The sequence below is a fragment of the Fulmarus glacialis genome, unplaced genomic scaffold (assembly GCF_000690835.1).
Source record: "Fulmarus glacialis isolate BGI_N327 unplaced genomic scaffold, ASM69083v1 Scaffold50438, whole genome shotgun sequence".
Taxonomy (NCBI): Eukaryota; Metazoa; Chordata; class Aves; order Procellariiformes; family Procellariidae; genus Fulmarus; species Fulmarus glacialis.
This window is the reverse complement of record NW_009231109.1, coordinates 1,245-9,937: the sequence shown is the minus strand read 5'-3', so window position 1 is coordinate 9,937 and position 8,693 is coordinate 1,245. Positions and strand designations below refer to the sequence as shown.

The 8,693-nt window shown below is 38.4% G+C and overlaps 1 long non-coding RNA gene across 1 annotated transcript; it reads right to left on the bottom strand.

The window, feature by feature from the left end:
* Positions 1-538: 538 nt before the first annotated feature.
* On the bottom strand, positions 539-7,999 carry LOC104081621. Its single transcript, XR_683578.1, has 4 exons — positions 7,902-7,999; positions 6,445-6,544; positions 6,303-6,357; positions 539-711 (listed from the first exon to the last, which is right to left on the bottom strand). It is a non-coding gene; the product is annotated as an uncharacterized LOC104081621 (long non-coding RNA).
* Between the last annotated feature and the right edge of the window lie 694 nt (positions 8,000-8,693).

The following is an 8,693-nucleotide window of genomic DNA, read 5'->3' as shown; positions in this document are numbered from 1 at the left end:
TTTACTTTAGTTTCCCATCCAAGTACCAGAATTTTCTCTGCTGGGAAGGCCTCCAGTGGAAAAGAGAGAGCAGAAAAGAAGACTGTGGCTAACAGAGACGCTGTGGAATCCATGTACTTGGAGATCTTCAAAACCTGCCAGGACAAGGCCCTGAGCAACCTCGTATAGCTTTGAAGTTGCCCCTGCTTTGAGAAGGACATTGGATTAGATGACATCCAGAGCTCTATAACAAGGTAATTTTTTTTCTATAGTTCTAGGAAATTTAGAGCTCTCTTGTTCCAACAAGAGGTCTTTCTGTTTAAATTTAGAAAACGTAATTTTCTCCAGTTTCAGTTGTGGAAATGTTTTTGCAGAGACAATTTGCTTCTCTTGTTTGGTTGGTTTTTTTAAGAGAAAAGGATAAGAATATTTCCAAATGGAGACACTGTAAAGTGGCCGTACCTAGAAGGGTTCTGAAGAAAAACAACTTGAGAATAAGACAACAACTTCAGTATTATTAAGCCATTCTATTTTTTACTGCAAATATGTTTCCCCTTACCTGAGCTTGGTGTTTATCTGTAGGGCTTTTGCCAGCATCTTTGCTCCCATATCTCCCATGGAATTTCCACTAATATCCACTTTTGTAAGAGAAGTATTGCTGCCCAAGGCATTGATAATGATGGTGACCTCAGTCTTCAGCTTGGAATCTGCGAGGGACAACGACTGCAGAGGCTGTGGAGCACAGAAAAGGCACTGATAACAGCAACTGATAATGCACTCAAACATCAACCAAAAGAAGTTACAAGTTCCCCAAACTCTTGGAGACAGCAATAAGCATCAAAGAGTTATTTCTGTATTTACTGACACATGATAAATTGGGAGTCAACAACTTACAGCACAGGTGTCAAACACATACACACACACACAGATTAAGTTGCAACACCCTGAAAAAAACCAAACATTTTTAAGTGACAGTGCCTCCAGTTTCCTGTGTCCTATTAAGTACAGAATACAGTGGGAACCTGAAAAGAGGCAAGATAGCAACAACCAGCTTCGCAAGACAACCTCTAGTGTCCCGTGGGTTTTGCTTAACCAGCATGCTTCCCTGTCAGTGAGAAATAAAAATATCTAGCACTCCTTTCCTCTCCCTCAGACGGAGAGCTTTATCCAAAGGCAAATTAGGATCTGAGACATTGTTAAAACAAAAACAATTCCTTTAAACTGTTTTATTATTGTTACTTCAACTTTAAGAGCGATTTTGTGTATCTGTTCCTTCAACTAAGGGCATGGACATTGGGGAGGAAAAAGACAGAAAACTGTAGCAGGTCTGAAATTAAAAACAGTAAGAAGAGTATCTATTAAAATGAGTGAGTCAATGGGTATTATTCACAGTGGTGTTCTGACACCGGTGATTGCAATATCTTTAATGGAACTTTTTTTTAAATATACTATATTAAACTGAAACTATTTTATTGGGCTCCTGCAAGTCACACTCTAAGCCTTAAGAAAACTTCTTTCAAATATGCCTGTATTCCCTCCATTCTCAATGTCCCAACACTCAACAGCAGGAGTTCAAGAACTACAGTCTACCCATCACCATGCCTTGCAGAGGTATTACAGCTGCTAAAATTGTAATTTGTCTTTGCTAATGTATGAGAACTTAACAAAACATTTCCCTTGCTCAAGTGTGAGTTCATACAGAGGAGTGTATTGTCATTATACACCCATTTCGGCATGTATTGGAAAATGAATTTTAGGAGCCTAAAATCTCCAAATTGCCAGTACGGGAAAATCAACATCTCGTAAGGATGAACCATGGCACCTATATTAGATGCCTAAAGCTTAGATTAATATAAATAAACCAACTGAACTGTGCACACCTTCGAGGGTCCAAGATGCTTGCATGGTACCTGCTATACATTGGGACTCTAGCCTCCAGACACCACTGGATTACACTGACAACCAAAAAGCTTGCAACAATAAGAAATGCACTTACAAATGAGGAAATGCATAAAAATTTGGATGCACAGCAGGTTTATAATTAAAAAGTCTAACAGTAACACAAGCCACATGCTGGTTTTATTTTAAATGGAAGTTATTAAATTACTATGTTAATGCCCTTAATCTGTCTGTGTTTCCCCATTTTATTACATTATGTAACCTACAGAATATTAGCATTGCACTAGAATGGCATTTAGAGCTCTTGGCACAAGTTTGCGACGACCTCCTGAGACAGATTCATAGCAAAGCAGCATTGCACAGCACTCTGGCAGAAATTGCCAGTAAGCTTGTGAAAGTCAAGTTTCTTCTGTTTCTCATGTGTCACTTTAGAGAGGGTCAAGTAACTTAGCTGGAAGTGCTCCCTCCCACATACCAACTTTTCTAAACCTCAAATATCCTCCCAGGAAAGGATTTCTCACCTCTTGCATTCCAATACTCTGGCAAAACAGTACATGATTGAAAAAGCTTCTGCACTGTGTTCTGCAAGGATTGACACCTATACGTCATTACTACCACATAAGAAATATGCATATAGCACAGTAAAGCACCTGCTGTATTAGTAGTGTCTTTGAAGTGGATGAATTGCTAGTTTTCTTGCACAGCTACCCTTATCCTTTACTCAATGAGCAAGAATCAAAAACCTCTGGACTGACTTGATGCCCTGAATGCAAACTACAATCAGAATGTAACTCTGTGGGATTAAATGTACAGGCTGCTAAATATTCTTTAAATTATCTGACCATTACATTAAAAAACCCAACCAAACAACAACAACCAAAAAACCCCACCAAAACCAAATCCCCCCCAAACAGGGGCAATACTCCACATAGCCTACAAACATTTACTTCTTTTAACAACTTAATAGTTTTAGCTGGATATTGAGAAAACAGAAGTCTGACAAGCACTTCAGTGTCCCTACTGCAGAAAACAGATACTTTGCCAATACAATAAAGATGTCTTAACACAATCTTATTAAAGAAGAGGAATTCTTAAAGTAAAGAATAGAATTAGAAATTGTATGATTGTATTCATTGATTTCGTCATACTCTGGCTGGAAAACATTTAAGAATTAAATCAAGCTAAATTTGTTCCCCTACGAAAAAAATGCTGTAAAAACCCTCAAAAGGCCAATTCTGCAACAAACACTGAACTAAAGACATTCAGTGCTGTAGTAATTCTCTGCACCTATGCAGGACTGACTACCACTCTGAGTAATGGTACACTATACCTGCAGTGTAACATCTATTTTTCAAGAACAAATGGCAGAGTAAGCATACAGCTTCAGACACTTCCTGCAATACTAATAAGAATACATTATTATAGCCTGCACAGTACAGCATCTACTTAAAAAGAGAAAAAACCAAACCAAAACAAAACAAAAAACAAATCTAAATATTACATTTTTGTCTATATTAAGCACCTGGGAAATTTTGCTGTTTAGGTTACTACTACTGCTTTTAAATCGTGTAGAATTACATTTGCTCTAGCTGTATTTTTACAGTCATAAAACCAAGCTGTTGATTGTTTAAATCATTTTACGCATGACTCATATTAACACAGCAACCGATCTATTTAAAGTATGTATAAATACATGAAGAAGCATTTGGCAGATGACTACTTTAGGTTAAAGTCTCTTGCTTCAGCTTTCCAAGCAGATAATGCACAGTCCCCAAACTGTACCAGCCTGCAGGCAACACTGATCAAGCAGTATGCTCTGGGCAACATCATACCCTGGTCTCTCCAATTCCACCCTTACTTTTTCATGTCCTGTGGCAGTAAATGCATAGTAATGGCAGAACAAGGACCACCCCATTTAGGATTCAAAACCAAACCAAAATACCTAGAAACTTAAAATAATTTTCTAAGCATTATACTATCTCAAGGTACAGTGAGGATTATGCAACTATCTGCAACACATGCTTTTCCCATAGTGCTACAGAGTCTACAGTGCTAGTCCTCAACTCTTTAGCGGCTAGGAGATGCTTCAGATTGATTTTAGCACCTGATGAAACAGAAACAAATAAGATCCCTTCACTGAAGATGATTAACAAGAAAAAAGAACATGGGGAGAGAAGAGACAGGTTAACACCAACAGGATCACATGCTGTATCCCAAAGGGTAATGCATGACATGAAGGAGAGAGCTATTTTAACTACCTAAATAAAATAACTTTTTGGTGGATTATTTCATTGTAACACTGTTTGAAAACAGGATGACACTACAGAGCGTGTTCTGTAGGTTAGCTCAGGAAAGACACGGTAAGTAAGAATTACAGGAGCACATCTGACCACTGGATTGTGGCAAAGGCAGAAAGTGGAACGATGGCTGATGCTGCCTATGGGCTGAAAAGAAAAGGAGCACAAGAAGTTGAAGCTGATGATGCAAGGGAGGGAGAGCTGTGAGAATGACACATCCAAAATTCAGCAGCTACATTTTCTCTGTCCTGGAAGCTTCAAAAACAGAAGCCAAGAAAGATAAACAGAAGGTTGTAACACTTAAGAGACAGTAAGGTTAAAGTTGGAATTTCTATCCTTGCGAACAGATAATATGAACAGGATACTCATATTAAAAAAAAAAAAAACAAACACCAACAGCATGTTTGAAAAGACAGTTTGGATACTGAAAGGACGCATAGAGTGTGTTGAAGAGGTGTTTTAGGATATGGCCTGAGTGGGAAGAAAGTGCAACAGAGCAAAGGGATGAAAGAAATCGAGAAAAAACATACTAAATTACATTTGCTTGTGATTAATCTGGTTTGACATAACAGTCTTCAGGATAGCTGTGAAAGATTAAGCATGAGATACAGGACAGGACAGAGACAAATGTCCAAAGAGAAGAAGCAGGTGCTATCTGATGAAATGATACCACCCCTCAGTATGGTATCAACAGGAAAAGGGAAGAAGGGGAAGACAGCCCTGCACCATTCCCTTTAGAGACAGAGTAGAAGGAGGTGGTCACACACCGCAAAACGAAAAGGCTAGTTTGGTACAAGTAGTAATACAGAGATCTACCAATACACTTCTTAGCACGATGCTCCACCTGACTTGTGCAAACAAGGACTTGCTGCTTTCATTACAGGTGCTAACTTAACTAGAATCAGCTCTGGCATCCATATGTCACTGTGTCACACTGACATCCCATGTTTTAAAGAATAAGGTGAGGAGGTAGGCAAAGAATCAAGAAAAAACCAGTACCACTAATCCCAATTAAGAGGGCACAGAGAGGAGAGAGGACTAGTTTAACAAATCACTTCAAATACAACTAAGCAGTAAGAGAAGATGAACACAGAATATGGGTCTAATGACCTTGTATGGAAGGAGACATCGGAAACCCTGGTAAAAACTGTTCCACTGAATTGCAGGGTGCAGGCACAGATGGGAGGAGAAAATAAGAAAGCAGTTAGTGTGGAGACCGTGAACTTGGAGGTGAGACAATAAAGACAACAGGAATAGCAGGTGTTTAGGCAACTGAAGTCTACAGTCAACTATTTTTGGAGAATGAGGAAAGCAGAGCTTGCTTGTTACTTGTATGGGGAATGAAGGAGAAAGAAAGGACTACGAGTAGATGAATAAAGATTGACAAGCATGAGAGTAACAGAGCATCTTAAGATTCCCTTATAGCCAAAACTAGAATGCCAAGTAAGGCAAGAACACAAACCCAACCACAAAAGTCTTTCAGAAGCAGGAGAGTGGGTGGAAATGAAGAAAGTGGGCAAGGATCCCAGTAAGGCACTATGAAAGGGTGTTAGGAAATTGCTCCTGTGATTAATGTACACAGGAGAAGTAAAGAACAGCATAGTGAACAGTTTATTTGCATCTTTTGAAGGAGTTCTGGGACATCACTGCAGTGACTTTGCATTTTGTCAAGCAAAAAAAAATGCTAATACCCAAGAACAGCTATCAGGAAATAGTGCATTCTATTAATTAAAAAAATGAAAAATAAAAATTCCATTATTGAAGGAGTATCACCACCCAAAGAACACTACCATTGTAATCTCCTATCAGGACACAAGAGTTTTGAAAACTTGTGCCTACAGAGCTGTATAATTTAGACCTAAAGCAACTAGGTTAAGCACATCCAACTACTTAGAATGAATATTTTTCAACAAGCACAGATCCTAAGACTATCCTAAAAAACATTTACCTACATGCTACACATAATCCGAATTACTATTCGAAAAAATAAAAACCAAAATGTTGCATGTGTCTGTGCAGGATCATGAGCAAATCTTATGCAGCAAATTAACACAGTGAAGAAAATTATCAGAAATAGGCTGTGAGGGTACAAATACACATGATGATAGTAGGCAGAAAGATACTCACTGAATCCTCGTCTTGAATCATCTGAACTAAATTATCAAGTACTGGAGTGAGATTTCTGAGGGAAGAAAAGTTAGGAAGACGATGAAATCAGCAGCTTCTCCTCATCCATTCTTTTGTTATTTAAAAGAAAGAAAAGCCTTACTTGGATTTCATGTTGTTAAAGTTTTTGCCTAACGCCAAGTGTCTTATCGATCGGTTTTTACTAAGCCAGACTACAAGGGTTGAGAGGTCAGATTCTAGGCCTGTAAAGAATCAGATTAGGTTAAGAATTAAAACACATTTTCACAAAAGACCCAGACAAGGTCCAATTATTAACGCTATATTCATTCAAGTAACTATATCAGTGTACTAATTTCCAAGAGCTCTAGAAAAATTTCCATTCTTCTGTTTTTAAATCTTTTTCTCTTTTTGCCTCTGGTTTTCTATGGGAATAATGCTTTCTCTAAAATGAGCCCTTTAAATCTCCATCCTAATCAGCCATTGAGGGCACCTCTCAGAAACACAGAAGAGAAAAGTAATCCCTTATACAGTCCAACCACCAAAGGGTAGTTCCTCATATTGTCAGGCAGAGTTTAAAGTTCCTCTGAGAATTTTGAGACCACTCTAATTGCTATTTAGTGTTAGTAGAGCCGTGTACCAACAAGGTCTCAAAACCTTCAAGTGGAAAAAGGCTAACATAACAGGCTATGAATGTTAGGTCATTTTTGACCTGAAAAACAAACCAAATTTTATTCTAAGAAAAATAACTTGCTGTAGTATTGTATTCCCAATCTAGTGGTGTATTTGAAGAGTCCACTAGTTAGATTACAATGATTTAGGATCCAGATCTGCAGGCTAATTTAGATGTCAAATATCTATCTATATTTATAACAATCAATCTGTTTACATAATTGGGCTGAGTCAGCAGCTCCCGAAGCTTTCCACTTGCCAATCCATCCCACCTTTCTTGGGCATTCAACTGTACTGGGAATCTCTTTCTGAAATACTTCCACATTTGACTGTCAGAGGGGCAAACACAGCAGGTGAATTCTTCCATTCCATACATGTACAATTTGAGTTTGCAAGATGAGAAGCCAGGTGGTATTCCCAGCTAGGATGCATAGAGCCTCCAACGCAGGAATCGTCCAAGACTTTTCCAAAGACTCAAACAGGCCTTCTCTGACCCGGAGCTGGTTGACCATTTGCTCCAAATTTCCCTCTCTTGCTCCTTCAGTATCACAACCTCACCTTCATTCTGTATCTGGTCTTTCCCTTTCTTCTTTCACTACACTTTCACTTCTCATTTAGCTTCTCATCCTCTTGTACTTAAACCCACTTTCCTCTAGATCTAATATGACGCTTGCTGCCATCAATTTATTCTGCTGTGCTACATTTATTTCAAACAACATAAACTTCTGAGGGTACAGTTAGTCTATAAAGATTTCTTATATACTTCATAGCAATAAGAATTCTTAGACTGAGGTATTTCCATAACCAATACGGCCAATAATCATAAAGCAAGAGTGACCATCCTTGATTACAGTGAAGAAAGAAAGAAAGAAAAAGCGTTTCTCAGATTCTGGACTTGCATGACCCTCCAGTCCTGTTCTGTGTACTTACCATTGTCTGAAATATCTAGGCTGGTGATATTGTGTATTTCTGCTATGCATCCTTCCAAGACTTGTGCACCTCCCGATCTTAACTAGAGACAAAACATCATCCATTTTTGCAAACTAGTTATGGTTTCAAGATCACACAGAAAACAGCGGTAGGAGCTTTGTGAATACAGAAGGCACTACCAGTGGCAAAACCAACAGCAACAGAAGAAGTTACAGACATCAATATGACAGCCTATGCACACATTCCTACTGTTCCCATCCTTCACTCTCACTATTTGCATACAAATGAGAAAAGGGACTCTCTTTCCTTTCTCTTAAAACTACTGCTCAGCAGTTAAATCAAGGAAAAATTTAAATGGTGCAGACACAACAAATCCTTTAGCACTTGTGCCAGGCAGTGATTGCAGGACTTTGGTGAGGGTTCTCTACATGAAAGGGCCAGGACGTTTCCAACATCCAGTGAGAAAAAAAATAAACTTAGCCCAGCCTATAAGCATATGACACTGTCACCCTTGAATTCCACTACAGTCAAGGCTAATAGTGAGCATCTTCTTTCAGCTCTTAGCAAAATACTAGGGTGCCCAGATCAAAGATGAGTACCAAACTTTTAAAAAAAAAAAAAAAAAAAAAAGAAAATCATGTTTCCCTGTCACTGAAAATTTTAATAATCCAATTGTAAAATGGCCACAAAAGACCACAAGCAAGAGAAATCAGTAATTTACCTTATTCTCAATTTAAAAATAGGCATAAAAGAGAAAAACAGCAACAATAACAAAAATGCCTAGCTGGAAAG